General features: G+C 35.9%; 1 pseudogene; it reads left to right on the forward strand.

Annotated features, from left to right (window-relative positions):
- Positions 1-4,461: 4,461 nt before the first annotated feature.
- On the forward strand, positions 4,462-4,859 carry LOC149540840 (enoyl-CoA delta isomerase 1, peroxisomal pseudogene; annotated as a pseudogene).
- The last annotated feature ends 12,045 nt before the right edge of the window (positions 4,860-16,904 follow it).

Consider the following 16,904-nt stretch of genomic DNA (forward strand, 5'->3'; position numbering starts at 1 on the left):
TGGAAATATCTAACATAGATGGGCCAATCACTAAGATCTTAAGATTGCAACTCTTGCTTGATAGATACGATAGTTGGAAAGGCTAGATACATCAATGCATCTCTGTGGCATTTGGCTTTTTCTTTTACTCTCTTTAAATTCTCAATATTTGTCTAAAACACACCCATTACAACCATGAGAAATACTAAAGATCTGACAAACACATACATAATAGGACCAAAGAAACTGCAGTACTTTTCACAGATGTGTTGGACAACTCCCCAATAGAATTTCCATTTTGTTGGTCGTTTAAAACTACCTAAAAACAAAATGCTCCATACCAAATTGATATTACTCACACAACCTAAGGATTAGCCATTTCCTATTAACAATTACATGTGCAAACCATTTGGACCCAACTTCAACAAAACCAAGGATGGTTTTCTACTCCTTAGGCTCTTTAAAACTAGGGTGGGTATACCCAAGGAATGATTCAAATTGAATGCTACTATACAAGAATTATATTAGCTTCATTCTAATTCTCATCTTCTATCTTCAAACACGTGCATGACTTTGAAATTTTAGATAAATTACATCCCATGTAAGAGATTTGGTCATAATTCTTCTATATATTTGCAAGTACTCCCAGCAATAGTGGCTAAGTACGACTAAAACATTCTATGTAAACAAGTGTTGAACACCTTTCAAAGTCTTCAAGAAAATTTAAAAAAACTTGATTGTGATTTTAGATTTGATGTTTATTCATGATATACCTATCTACAGACTGAATTAATTTGATTAGTTCCTTTTCCATTGGGATTCAGAGTCTACTCCAATTTATAGATCTAATTTGTTGCATTACAACAAATATTATCAGCAATTCATACTAGAATTCATCCTTACAGACATCCTTTCTATTTCTATAGCAATTCCATCAAATTCATCAAACCATTTACTTAATTAATTGAATTAATAGTAGTAATGAATTCACATTCAACCTAAATGAATTGCATTCAATTGAACAAGCGTTACTCACACAATCTCAAAATAACCAGGTAAGAGCAAAGGAGACAAAATTGAACAAGAATTGATATGGAGACAACTCAAATTTGTATTAATTTTCCTTGAAAATTGTATACAATTGTAATAAACTTAGAATGACTCTAGAAAGAAACACAAAGATCACTCAACAGTAATGTATTCTTAGAAAATTTACAGAGAAGATACATCATAAAGTTTGCTCAAAGACTTGACCAAAAATATCCTATGTATAAAACTAAAAATGCATTAGAAATTGGACCCCCCTCTAGCCCTAGAATCTCACTTATATAATTTGAGATGTAACAAGATTTAGGCATAGAGAATAGATAGTTTTCCTTTTACAGAAGATATTTACATTTTTCTTTCACAAAAAGACAAAATTGCATATAACAGAAAACTTATACATCACTACACTCTTTTGGTAGGCCCCCTTTTCTATTACATTTTAGCATGCTACAAATCCCATGATTGGTCTTTATTTACTCTAATTTTTTGGCATATGTAGCTACTATACTGGCCAATGATGAATCTTGTTGTAGTACTTGCAAATAAATTTCTACCCGTGGGTTTTCACTATCTTCATCTTGAACTGACAAAACTACCTTTATTCTTAATTATTCTTTTTCATGTCCACATCCTGGGCTTCTAACTCTCTAACTAAAATTGATTGCTAGCCTTTACCTTCTTCACCTCTCTGATTTGGTGTTGTTGGGTTAATAATCTACACTTCATCCTGCTACACGTCGTCATCATCTTTTTCAACTTCTTCAAACTATTCGTTAGGAGCAATAACTGTCATCCACGTGTCAAAAAGTGTATCATCTAGCCAGTTGAATTGCAAAACATCAATTTTCTTCCTAAGTACATATTCTTCTTCCTTATCAATATTAACAAAATCTAGTTTTAAAGAATCAAAGAATAATTGGACTTTCACCAATTCCTCTATTGTGGTGGCCCACAAGGCATGCTTGTTTTCATTGATAACCTTATTCATTCTTGTTAGAAATGGAAAAATAAATCTATAAATAAGCAAAACTAGGAAAGAATCTAAGTGAGTAAATGCATGAAAATATATTACCATAAAATAGGAGAGAGAAAGCTTCAAGCTCCAACACCATGAGACAAGATATTTGGAAAGGGGAAAGCAAAGAAAACCCCTTGTGACATTATGAATGAGGCATGAAAAGCCTAAGAAGGAAAAGAGAAAGAGCAAGAGAGCAATTGCTCATACAATAATTGAGAAGAGGAAGAAACCTCATTGTTAAATGAGAGAAGAGGGTCATATCTTAAATAGAGATGAGAGAGAGGAGTTGGAATGTAACTCCCATGTCTATGAATGCCACCATTCATAAGTGTGTGAGGCCAAGTGTGAGATTCATCTTAAGGAGGAATAATCTAAAATTAGAAATTACAATATATATTTGTCCTCACATATTCCACTAGATGACAAAATAAGATGTAGTGGAAAAAGGAAAAAAAAGAAATATATTAGGATACCTTGGCTTATATCCTAATATATTACAACAATAAAGAAAGGATTTCTAACCTTGGTTTATAAACACACCAAGGAAAGATTACAACTTCTAACACCCCCCTTTAATCTTTACTTGGGGTAATTACATCAAAGGGTATTAGCCCATAATTTACAAAAATCTGCAACTTAATCTTCAAGATGAAGTAATTTGATTGTCTTCAAGTCATATGGTACATTTCTAGATCCAAGAGAAGTACATGAGTCCTTTGAATGTGATCAAGTGGAAGCATAGACACCTCTTCATATGTGGAAAACCATGAAGGTTCCTTGATGGATCACCTGAAAAAAAGAGAACAACAAGACAAATATCCACAAGTAGAATGCCATCATATATGAAAATTCGAAATCCTTTTGAATAAGGATAATAAAAGTCTCATAGAGAAACAACATGTTACCACAAAACAATGGAGATAACCTGATATCAAGATAAAGTATATGCTCAAAATATTGTCAACAAGGACAAATTGAGTAAAAAGCTTGATCAATGCTCGCATGAAAATAATATTATACTAATGCACAAATGACCACAGACAAGGCCAACTAATGATATGTGCATCAACATTGCATCAATCATGTGGATATAGACAGTCCACTTAATGAATCATCCCACTGCAAGTTAATGGGTGATCAATCCATAACATGCATGTCTCATGATCTAAGCAATAAAGTATGCAAATCATTATCACATTAATATATGAAAATAAAGTAAAAAGAGAGACATGCTGATCAAAGTAGAATAATCATGATTTTTGGTAGGATAATCAAAAGAATGGATTATGAGGATATAACAACATATTGCCTTCAAATTGGATTAAATCATCTGAATTTGGAGGGAAAAATCCAATAATAACATCCTCTTCATGAGGAACAGAAAATGGAACAACATTGAGGGAAACTCCATAAAAATATTATCCTATCAAAATGGAATAGATAGGATCAAATGGAGGGAAACTCCATATAAAATGAGTGCATACCAATATAGGATGGAGGGATACTCCATGGGCTAGATAAGGAAACTATGTATCAGTTATACTGAGGGGACCTACATAGTTATCCTTGAAAAAAAATTTGCTCCCTATGCAACTCAAAATATCATTTAAATCATATAGATCAATGGTATAAAACCATAAAGTGCCAACATGGGCATAGAACAATGCTATAAAGGCATAAAAGTTCAACTATGGGCATATCAAAATATCAAGATGAAGGCAAATGTGTAAGATTACTCATAATCCAATTAAGTAAAATGATTTAAGGAAGATCAACTAAATATAGATATCAGGTATAAAACTCCATTGAGGGTAAACATGAGTATTAAATTCATTTTGCAAAGGTATATATTAATTTCTGAATCATTATAGGCATAAATTATATATTTATCTGGGCATATATGTGGGCCCCCATATATGCTTGAATAAATATACATAAAATATGAAATCCTTCAATGAAACAAGGTCATATCTAGCTCACAAGAAGCCAAATTATTGATGAAACATAAATACTTATTCTAAAAGAAATAGACTTGAGGTACTTAACTTGATGCTTGATCAAAAATATAAATACTGTTAGAATAAAAACAAGCAGCCATTGACTATTCATAATTTAGAAAAGGACCTACACCAAAGATTAGTAATGGTGGCTTTAATATAAAAAAAATTGTAAAGAACTCCAAGAATAGTAAGAGACAGTCATAGCTGGAATGAAAGTTCTGCTACCCAGAAGATGTGTAGCCATGGCAGAAGATTCCTAGCTAACGTAATGATGGGTTCAGAATTTGTGGCAGAGGTATCAGATTTAGGCAAATATGAAAGCATTTGCAGGGGTTTGGTAACAAAAATTTGAGCGACAATAATCAAGATAAAGATATGTGGAGCGAGGATTTGCAAAAGAATGTATTCATCCTGAGGATGACAGGCGATGGAGAGCATCGATTCAACCCTAAATTCATGGGCTCCATTATTTCTGCAATCACCTATGTCAATCAAAATGCTCACAAAGCCTCTGTGATCATTGTAACAAATGATGGCAAATACTTTTCCAACGGCCTCGATCTCAAATGGATCTCAAGGAGACTCGATCCCGGGCCGTGGGGAACAAATTTGTGGAGCTCTTGTAAACATCCATCATGAGTATAAAATTGCCGTTGATTGCAGCCATCTGTGGCCACGCTTGCACAGCTGGATTCATTTTCGCCCTGGCTCACGACTACAGATTCATGAGAAACGATCGAGGGTTTTTGTACATGAGCGAGGTCGATGTCAGGATGATTATTCCTTCGTCGGTCATGTCCATCATTAGAAGTTAAATGTTTAAAGCTCATAGAGCACGTCTATTTACCAACCTTTTGCAAGTTGCAGCCTGGCTTTACATATTTCTGATCTATTTAGCTTCCTTAGCTTTCAAGTCAAGGATGAACGTGAACTTCAATCGATTCAACCAAAAAAAAATGACACACAAGTTTGATCGATTTTCACATGAACCAAGTACAACATCCAAGGTCGTTCATGGAGTGATTAGAGATCAATGGAGTCAAATATGATGGAAGAAGACGATGAGTGTAGTGAGGAGAGAAGTACGAGTTCATCTAGAGAAGACAGGGAAGAAGAGGAGGAAGAAGAAGAGTTGGCTCTATTTAAGGATATGAAGGCTCTGGAGTGGCAAGAGTTCCTACATCACTTCTCCGATGACAGTGATGAATACATTTCTATAAAACTGGGGAGCTTTTCCAGCTTCAAGTTTTACTTGTCGGGAAAGCATGCTGATCCACTCAATGCAGACATAGGAAGGATCGATTATAACTAGCTTCTTGCCTTCCCTCTCGGTCCTGTTGCCCTCTCTGTTGCCCCTCTTCCCAAAATCTCCACCAAAGACATGTGCATTATTGTTTTGATTTGGACAGGAAGCGTCCTCTACGCAATACATTGTACACCAGTACATTGCGACAACTGGGTGCGCGAAGCTTCAGAATGCGATCAAGAGCTCGTACACAATGGGGAGGGTGAAAATGGTGGTGAAAGAGTGCAAAAGTGAGAGCAAGATGATGAAAAGCTCAGTGAAAGGCACAGAGACTGGGTGTTTTGTGCTGTGGCAGATGATGCCTGATATCGGTGGTCTCCGTTGTCTCGGAGGACCAGGGATTGAACCGCTCACATCTTTTGACTGGAACGAGGCAGAACCCAAGCGCATCAAGACATCCAACATTGACATGACCTGCACCATCTGGGACATCGACAAGGGCATGGTGGACACGCAGCTCATCACGCACAACAAGGAAGTCTACGACATTGCTTGGGGCGGTGTGGGTGTCTTTGCCTCAGTGAGAGTCGATGGGTCTGTTCGTGTGATTGACCTACGCGATAAGGAGCACTCCACCATCATCTACGAGAGCTCTGGCACCCAGCCCCATGTGCGGCTCGGGTTGAAAGCACTTGCAACCGAAGCTGGTGCACATTTAAAGAACCTATGCGTAGCAGCAGCATACAGGCCTATCCAAGAACTTTTGGAAGAAGAGAAAAAGGCTAGAGGACAAACAAACCCATCAAGTTCTCTATAGATCCTTACTTTAGATGAATTTATTGAGGCAAAAAGCAAGGTTGGTGCATCAGTTGCTTACGATGCTGAGAGCATGAATGAACTTAGAAAATGGAATGAACAATATGGTGAAGGAGGTAGCAGGAATCAGTCACCATTTGGTTTTGTCAACTAAACAATAAAGATGCATGGCATAAATATTATTTACATGCAGCTAAATCAGATGAACTTGAAAGTCAATTCAGAGCCTATGTACTTGATGCCTGGGTGTATGCCGCATTGCAATATTTTTAGTGAAATCACAACAAATGCTAGAAAGCTTGCAAAAGCAGATTAAGCTTTACTATTTGATTGTCTATGAAGAAAAACTCCAAAAAAAAAAATTCTACCAGTTACATGAACAACTAACACAATCATCACTCTATGAAAATTTTGTGGTAAGCAGCCATTACGTGAAAAAGATGGAGCACACAAGGTTAGCATAACATCAAAGTGGAGGCACAGAAGTCCTTCACCTTCTCATAGAAGGCATAAAAGTTGTTCACCATCTGAAAGGTGACACAAGAGAAATAAGAGTAGGAGCCCTTCAAGGTCTCCTATCCGAAAGTCTAAAAGTCCAAGCATTGGATAATCTGAGTGAAAGTGAACAACGAATATCTGGATATATAAGGAAGGAAAGGGTGAACCAACTAATGTGATGTCTGAATATGGTTTTAGGCATGCATATTCTTGGGCTCTTACACTTCTTTTCATGGGATCAGCATGCAAGGAGATCCATTTACATGGCAGAAGAAGCACTTGAAGCCAAGCTCTCTGCTATCCACATTCAAAGATGGTAAAGCCCTGACAGACATGAAGTTGCTCCCACAGCTCCAACAATAGAGAGAAGATGACCATAAAATCAGTGGCCTTATTTCCCATGGGGGAAAAAACAATGGTGAGAAAAAAAACCCCACTGGAATGCTGCTTCTGGGTCCAGAAACATAATAATGATCAATGGCCTTGTTGAGTGCCCGTCCAGCAATTCCAGTAACAGTTACGTACATGCAGAAATTCAGCAATAGCATAAGTCCATCCAAAGACTTCCATTTTACAAAATTTAAGAATGATTTAGAAAAAGAGCGATTTCTTAAAGAGAGCTCCAAATGACTCAAACTGAAAAAAAATGAACAATTCCTTTGTTTTATAGAAGCATAAAGAAATGTTTTGATCTGCTATTAACAAGAGTAAAAAAATTGATATCTAGATAGGAAAACGTTTTGGCACCAAGCCTGCCAAAGGGGGTTAGATGAAAAACTAATATAAAATAAGAAATAACCTACACAAATTAGAGCACACAAAAGTTAATCGGGTTTGGCGGTAAACTAGCCAAATCTAAAAAAAAATTCAATTTCTTCTATCTTAAGAAGATTAAAGAAGAAATTAGTGAAATCTCTCTCAAGAGTCTCCTTCAAATCGTACCTTCATGCAAACACTCAAAACAAAGATTAAACTGCTCTGATACCATGTTAGAAATGGAAAAAGAAATCTGTAAATAAGCAAAACCAAGAAAGAATCTAAGTGAGTAAATGCATGAAAAGATATTACCATAAAATAGGAGAGAGAAAGCTTCAAGCTCCAACACCATGAGACAAGATATTTGGAAATGGGAAAGCAAAGGAAACCCCTTGTGACATTATGAATGAGGCATGAAAAGCCTAAGAAGGAAAAGAGAAAGAGCAAGAGAGCAATTGCTCATACAATAATTGAGAAGAGGAAGAAACCTCATTGTTAAATGAGAGAAGAGGGTCATCTCTTAAATAGAGATGAGAGAGAGGAGTTGGAATGTAACTCCCATGTCTATGAATGCCACCATTCATAAGTGTGTGAGGCCAAGTGTGAGATTCCTCTTAAGGAGGAATAATCTAAAATTAGAAATTACAATATATATTTGTCCTCACATATTCCACTAGATGAAAAAATAAGATGTAGTGGAAAGAGGACAAAAAAGAAATATATTAGGATACCTTGTCTTATATCCTAATATATTACAACAATAAAGAAAAGATTTCTAACCTTGGTTTATAAACACACCAAGGAAAGATTACAACTTCTAACAATTCTCAAAAAAAATAGGTCATCTAATTCCTTGACCCATTCATCTTTATTATTTAGTTTATTCTTTCTATGTAAGGCATAAGGAAATAAATCAAATCTCTGATTCTTATACTTGCTCAAGTAAGAAACAACCTTTAGTTGCAAAGCAACCCTTCTATTGGAAAAAGCTAACATCAAATCATTAGCAATATCATATGTCTTTTTAATAAGGTCATGGGAAGACTTTATAACAGAGTAACAGAAAAAGGTAATTTCTTTCTTTTTCTTTCCCCACTTATTGACAATAGGCTCTAGAGCCTCATCATGCACTTCCAATTCTTCCCATATACTTATTACCTTTGACAACTAATCATAAAACAATGGCCATTCAATTTTATTTAATAGATACATTAGAGATTTTCTTAGTTTGTCTTCATATTGTACATTTATCTCTACATGTAGTGCCCACAACTTGCTCTTTTCCTCTTCAAAATCTTCAATAGTGTAGTATTGTGGCCTTTGTGGTGTATCTAGTAGTTCTATAAGTGGAGTGGATTTAAAAGGCTCCATTGGAGGGTGATGATATGTTATTCTTTTCCTGGTAGACCTTGCATTACCTTATTTTCTAACTTGATCCTCTTCTGGACCTCTTTATTGTATGCTTCCAAAATTGTTTCATATTTACTTTGCAATTGAAACATTGCCTTCTCTTCCTTTTCAGTAGTGGCCAAAACAAAATGAGATGTATCTACACCCTAGTGTGTAGCCTACATAGGAGATGTATCAGCTACTCTTCTTACAATGATATTTCCCATCTATCCAGACTCATCTGGTTATGATGAGGTGGCTCTTGATCCTCTCCTCAATGGCCAAATTACTAAGGTAGCCTGGTCTTCACTGAATGCAATGCCCTAGAATTCCTCTTTATTTTGGTCTTGCAAATCCAGCTTATTATAAATAGAATTCAAAACCAAAGTATTGGCTATGTCCCAATTTGGTAGCAACAAAATATTTGATGCTTTTACTAGTTGTCTTCCCTCCCCAGGGCTTATACTCTAAAATTCTTTCATCATTTCCTCCTTTACCTAATTTTGCAAGGCAATTTCATCCATTTTTGGGTGTTGTGTTCTCAATTTATTACACCTATCTTCAAATTTTCTCATATTATCCCTCCATGTAAATTGGTGGAAAGCTCTAGATTTAACAAAACTATTATCTAATAAAAATTGATGACAAGCTTGATCTATTATAGGATCCAATTCCCTACCTTTGTAATATGCCACTATCAATTCAAGGCTTGGCACAGGAGACTCTTAAGGGTTTCCCTCATCCAATTCTGCCTAAGTGATAAACACACCTCCTTGTGACCCTATTTGCTCAATCTACTTTGTAGTGAGCTACTCCTCTCTAGTCCACAAAGGGGATTGATTAGGTGAATACTCCTCAACATGAGGACCCTATTCCTTTATTATTCTCTACCTCTTGGGAGAAGGCTCATTGAGTCTCTCTTCTAGGATAGCACAAGTGGGTCCAATTGTTCATTTGCCCTTATCCACACTGGACCTTTTATTTTGAATTATGGTATAGCCTAGCCTCTTTTTAATAATCAAATGAATAGCTCCTACATTAGGAGTGAAAGAGAACCTCCTCATGAACTCTCTGGCCTTATCTGGGTATGAATCAATAAAGAATTATTTCTTCTCATTCATAGCTTCCATTATCTCAGGGAAAGTATTCATGAGCTTATTTATTTTGTCTCCCTCTATAGTAGCATTATCTAGAGGACTATAACCCTTATTAAAACAATGAATGAATTCCAACACCCTAGAGTAAACTCTCCATTTTTCCTTTTTGGTTTCCTATTCTTGCAATGAGAACTCATTTATTATGATGTCCTCTAGATACTATGCATCAAATTTTACCTTTCCCAATTTAATTCTATGCCTCAAGGTAAAATTATAAAATACCTTAATATCACAAAAACTGGGATGGGAAATACCTATTTTGTACTAATTTAAAATTTTATGTAAAAAGAGCTAGCCCCCTTTAGTAGTTACAAATTGATGGGCCATAGTACAAGTAGGGAAAATTGACCCCAGCTACCTTTTCAACGAATACATTTCTTCCAATCCTCCTAACTTCCATAAAACTTTAGCCATTCCCACCTTTAAAGGTACTTGGTAGGGCAACACATGAGGGCTTCCTTTAAAGCCATGAATTATAATACTAGTAGAAAAAAAGTATGGGATGATATCTCCCTAATTGCATGAAACCTTCAAACCAATAAGGTTATCCAAAGGCCTAATAATACTCATCGATGCCTTAGGGATTCTAGGATTGTCACTCAATATGAGGCATCTCAACTTGGAAGTAAAATAGCTATCAAACTTGACAAAGCTAGCATTTTTTGCATCATAGGTCATATCTATACTCCATAACTGGACTGGTAGTGCTTCTCCATCCTACTCTCTATTCAACTCCATTTCATTACCAAAACATGTCACTCCTTTAAACAAAAACATATGCATCAAAAAATAATAATGGCCAAAAGTCTTCTCTACACTCCCCTTTGTAATTCCTACCATTCTAGTATGAATTTCTTTAGCCAAATAAGAGGCAAAATCAAAAATAACATCTACACCAAAGGAAGTAATTTGAACCATCATGTACATAAGACTGTTAGGCATGACATTTTGTTCGTCCTCACCAAAAACTCGACATAGAGTCCTGTATATTTCTATAGCCTAGGAAATGAAAAGATCCTTTTTAAAGGGTTCCCTGTTGGCTACAATGATTATTTGCAAGGTTCCAATTGTGCCAATATGTGCCCTTAGTTCACCTCCACTAGTCACATCCTTCTTTTCCCTATATTCATTTTCTAATTCCTGCAATTTAATTGGAACATGGTAATCTATCAATGGCTCTAGGTGAAATACTTCTCTAACTTCCTCAAGACTAATTGTAACCAAAGGTACACCATCAGTTCTTCTTACTACTCTAATGGCTTGGTCATAATTCTTTGCAATGGCTTCAAGAAAATCATAGTCCATGAAGACAGTTGGAACCACTAATTTCCCTAAATCAAAGTTTCAAACATTGGCATGTGAGGCAAAAAAATTCCTCTCTCAAAACCATTTCTTAAAAAAAGAAAGACTAGTCTAAGAAGTTATTGCATCCCTAACTAAGTTCCCCTTATCATATAGGCCATTTGCAATTTTTAGCCCAGGGTTTAAGGAAGTTAATTTCTTAACTTGCATAGTCTTAGTGGTGGATTCTAGGAGTAACTCTAACAAGTCATCTTGAACATTTCTATCCATATAATTCACTTGCTCAAAAACCTCTTTCTTTGGAGGCATCTTTCCTATAATTCATAGAAATTGAAATGGTACAAAGATTATAGTATATAGGGACTTACTTGATCTTTTTATCGTTCTTTTTTTAAATTTTTTGCAACCTTTTGGAAACAATGAAGAAATTGCTTGACGATCCAACCAAGCTTCGCATAATGTTCTCAATAATCTTTACCTACTTAGAAAGCTTGAAATTTTGTTCGTGTAAGATGAAAATGGTGCAATATTTTGGAATATACTCTATTTATTCTTGCACACAAAGCCTTCATACCTCACAAATGAACTATATGGTAAAAATAGAGTGGCATCACTTTCCTTTTTAAAATTTGCACCATTGATCTTTAGAAAATCCTACAATCTAGAAGTGAAAATAGGGATGAATCATCTTCTACTTGACATGTTAGTAGTCAAACCAATGAAAAGTCTTCATGTATGCCTTCTTTCTTAGTTGGCACTTCAAATAGGACCCACTAGTCTTTGAGGACACATGTCACTGTGTCGCTATCTTACTATACATAAAGAGTGAGCACATCACCTATGTGAGATAGAAAAAACCATTGATCTCGCTTTGATTGAGTGGAGGAAAATTAATTCAATCTTTAATACAAAATGGTGGGTCCACTACCCATTAGCCTTTCTTGCTATGTCGCTACCCTTAAACTTTGAGCACTTCTCCATAGTGACTATGCAATAGTTGTAGATCTTACTTGATCTAATGGCAAGAAACTTGCACTTCAACCATATAAACTATAATGGGTCCCTTAGTCACCAAGTCATGTTGAATGACTTGGCAATGATCATTGATCTACCTTTGATCCAATGATCCTTGTTGTTCTTATGCCATCTGATTTGGAATTGGGTGAGCATTCTTGATGACACTAAACTATACTGACACACTAGCATATATATTACTCTTTAATACACATTGTGACATCATGTCTTCTGGGCGTCACTGTGTTTCTTATTTTCATGTGATTCACTATATCACTACTAGTGAAGTGCAAAGCTTTTTCGATTGCAACATAGTGACCTCCAGCAGATTTAGAGTTTTCAGTGCATATGATCTTAGTAGGATGCCACTATGTCCTAGGAATATGAATCACTTCTGACATACCATCTATTTGGGCCCACCTTCTGGAGTTGTTGCTACTTTATGATATTTTGATGGGTCCCTACATCACTACCGGCAAAAGCCATTAACTTTTCAGTCACAACATAGTGACTTTAGGTGATCCATTAAGACCTGATGCCAGAAAAAAAACATCACACATGGTAAGAATAATCAATATGACTGACATAGAAATAAAAGTAAACTTTCTAGAATATCTTTCTTGGGATCTTCATAATCACCACCCATTTCAAAAGAGCGATTTCCTTTGTATTATCTGGCCAATTGCTATGTTGTTACCAATGAGGCACAATGATTTCCCAGTCATGATAGTGACCTTCAGTGAGAACTATATTTCGGTGATGGAAAAAAGATGACATGTCAATCATAATCATACCAATTAGTACCATTGTTAGAATAGTGAATGTGCACATTTATGATATTATGTGGGAATTCTACAGTCACTATCAATTTTAAAAGGTTTTTTCTTTGATCATTTTCCTTTTAGTCGCTACATCACTATCGGCAAGGTGCATAGATTTTTTGGTCATGACATAGTGACTCACTAAAAAATCTGAGTTCCTATGACACCACTTGCAACTTGCTCCACGTGCATCCTTTCTGACACTGACAACTATAGATAGAACACATGACCAAAACTTGTGCAAATCAATGCACATTTCTAATGCCAAATTTCACTTTACTATACCACAACTCAATTTTTGATGGTTGCTATGTTTTTATAGTAAGAAACCTTGGATTTTTTTATAACGATGATGTGACAATTGTGTATCTAACCAAGATCAAATAGTGGAAAAGATTTTGAAAAAGATACTCAACACAACAAAATTTTATGTGAGAAAGAGATATTCACACCTTTTAAAAGATTTTTCATAGGGATAAATTCAAAAATAAGCAAGACCTGGGGTTGGACAAAGGTTTTTCTAAGGGTAATAAAATTTCAAGACTAAGACTAGAAACCCTATCCTCTAACAATGGACTCAAACCTAATTTTTTATATCTAGATTGGGAAAATTTATCATGTAAAAATCAGACCAACAAGCCTTTTGTTAACCAAGACACATGGGAGGGGTTTGGGTGGGATATCCTTTCTATTAGAAATAATAGTCCACCAAGATAACTAAGAGGGAGGGGGGTGAATTAGTTATCCAACAATTAAAAAATTTATCCTCCTTAAATAATCTTAACTATTCAACCAAAGTAAAAAGAAATCATAATAAGATGTAAATACACAATTATAATAGATATTAAAGAGAACAAATTTCCACAATCCATTATATTGTACTGATGGTAAAAAACTTAACACAATCGAATCCAAAAACATATCAGTACAATATAATAGATATGTTAACTAGGGAATGTTGGAAATGATTGAAAAGATCATGAGGAAAATCTTGGAATGATCATATGGAACAAGTAAAGAATATTCTCAATCATTGTTTTATCATTTATGTCAAACCTGCTACTTGCAGGAATGACAATTGCTTTAGTGATCCAAATAATATCAAGTGGTTGATTGACAAGGAGGAGGCAATCAATAAGCTGTAACTAGAACACCTAGAGAAAGGTTGAAGTTATGATGTTGAAATGAAGCTGAAGGATCAGCTAAGCCATTGATGAAAAAGTGCATTGATGATAGACACTAGGCACATTGAAACATATCAAAGATGTAAGGTTTTAGCTAAGACATCTATAAAGCCTAACTAAAGTTCATTAGAGAGAGGGAGCCGAGAAAGCTAGTAGGTGCCAAATAGATTCCTAGTTAAAGCCGAGTGAGTGAACTTCAAGTGCCGGTATGATCTGATTAGGATCTAGGACTATTACAGAGGAATGCTTAACATTATTTGATAAAGTAAAATTTCAAAGCGTTAATTAGCAAATTAACACAACTTAAATGCTGAAATGAACAAAGCATAAAAAGGTAATGACTAAAAGAAAGAGAGTAGAGAGACATAAGGCAAAACATGATTGATAACGGAGTTCATCTGTGGGTCGGACTACATCTCCGGGTCCTGCTCCAATAGAGGGACCAATCCGATTTGCTCCAAAATCAATTACAAGTGTTCAAGATCTTCCCTTCAAGCACAATTACAGCATTACTCTCCAATGTGCAGGAATAATCATCAAGTCTCCAAAATCATAATCTCCTTCTCATCACCTGGATGCCTTTCCAAAGCCTACTACCCCCATTTTATACATCAAATTTAGCCAAAAATGGGCTAAAACAATTAACTAACAAAATCCCCCATTTTGGTTACATATTTCAAATTTACCCCTTTTACCATTATTTGGATATGATTTGACACCAAAATTAAGGGTTTGTTTTCAACAAATACCCCTAGTTAAATAAGCTTGGGTGGATTTGTTATGAATAGATAACAACTCTTCCCTTAATATTACATATGCCATAAATAGCCCATTGGTTGGCCTTAATTTTAGGAGGCCAATGGTTAGGAGTTCAACTCCCATTATCTCATTCCTTTAATTCAAATTAAATAGCTATTTAATTCAAATTTGAATGTTTTCCCTCTCTTTATGATTTCGTGATGCCATGTTGATGTCATCAAAATCCATACTTTTACTGGAATTTGAAACCATCATAACTTTTATATCCGATCTCCGTTCTTGATGAAAGGAATGCCATTGGAAAGCTTTTGACGAGCTCTTTCATTTGGAATCCATTGTCAATACTTTTGAGATGATTATTTTTTTCACCCTTTTACGACCTTTGGTCCCAGTTTGACCAAATTTTGACCAGTCATAATTTTTGCACTTGAACTCCAATTTGATCGTTCAAGTTTTGTTGGAGTCAGAATTGTGAACACTTGTAATGATGTTGATTCTTGGAGCATTGGGGACATTTTACTTTTGAGTAATTTTCATCCCCTGGATCAAGCCTCCCCACTGAAGAGCTTTCGGACCTCCAAAAGTTTGGATTACTCAGAAAGAAGGTGAGGGTATAGTTCCCTCACTTTACCAATCTCCATCCATCTTGCCTTGCTTGGATGCATCCCCTTCAATCCCACTCGAAGGTATTCAACTGGTCCTCTTCGTGAAGTTCTGAGATTCTTGTCAAGGATGACATCTTGTGGCAATTCTGACATGTACTCTAGTGAAAGGTCATCAACTGATGGAACCTGAACACTAACATCTTCATCCAAGATCATTGGAGGCTCATACAACTTCAGATTCTCAACATTGACAACTGAGTAAATTTTCATGTATGGAGGAAGATTAAGGCGGAAAGCATTGGTACCAATCTTCTCTAAGATTTCAAAAGGACCATACCTGATAGGCTTGAGCTTCCTTCCTTCACCTTGCATTCTTTCCTTGCTGATATGTAACCAAACTCTGTCACCAACTTGGAATTGGTGATCAATACGATGCTTATCATGGCAAGCCTTGTATTTTGCTTGGCTCTGCTCTAATTGTGCTTCTACTACCTGATGGATTGGTTGGACCTTCTGGATGAACTTTAAAGCCTTTTCTGCATCATGGCGTCCATCTACAACATCGTCCTTCCCAAAAGCAAAATCCATTGGTTTCTTAGGCAAGTAACCGAAGCAAGTCTCAAAAGGAGACCTCTTTGTAGAAGAGTGTGCCGCATGGTTGTAAGCATGTTGCACATAATGAAGACTTTCATCCCACAACTTAGGATGTTTGCTGCAGTAGCCTCTAAGTAGATGCACAATTGTCCTGTTCACTACCTCTATCTGTCCGTCGGTCTACGGATGGAAGGTTGTACTCTTCTTCAGCTTGGTGTCCATGAGTCCCCATAAAGATGACCAAAATTCCCCTAAGAATCGAGAATCTTGATCTGATACAATAGAAGTGGGTAACCCAAAATGAACCCATACATTTTGAAAGTACAAATGAGTAGTCAGTTCAGCAGTAACTTGCTTTTTACAAGACATTAAAACACACATTTTGCTGAATCGATCAACTACTACATACAAATAATCATGACCCTTCCTAGACATAGGTAAACCTCCCACAAAGTCCATAGACACACTTTCCCATGGACGGGATGGTACAGGTAGTGGTGTGTACAAATCCAATTTCCTATTACTTGGTTTGCTGGTTGCACACATTACACATCCTTTTATATACTTAGTGATAGTTTCCTGCATACGAGGCCAATAACAATATTTTTGCAATTGAGCTAATGTCTTACTTACCCCAAAATGTCCTGCAATCAATGAGGTGTGTGCTTCACGGATTACATGTGCTTGTTCATTTCTAGGAATACATAATTTTCCCAAGT

This window comes from Cupressus sempervirens, chromosome 9, assembly GCF_028749045.1.
Source record: "Cupressus sempervirens isolate cs-2001-9-10 chromosome 9, ASM2874904v1, whole genome shotgun sequence".
In the NCBI taxonomy this organism is placed as follows: domain Eukaryota; kingdom Viridiplantae; phylum Streptophyta; class Pinopsida; order Cupressales; family Cupressaceae; genus Cupressus; species Cupressus sempervirens.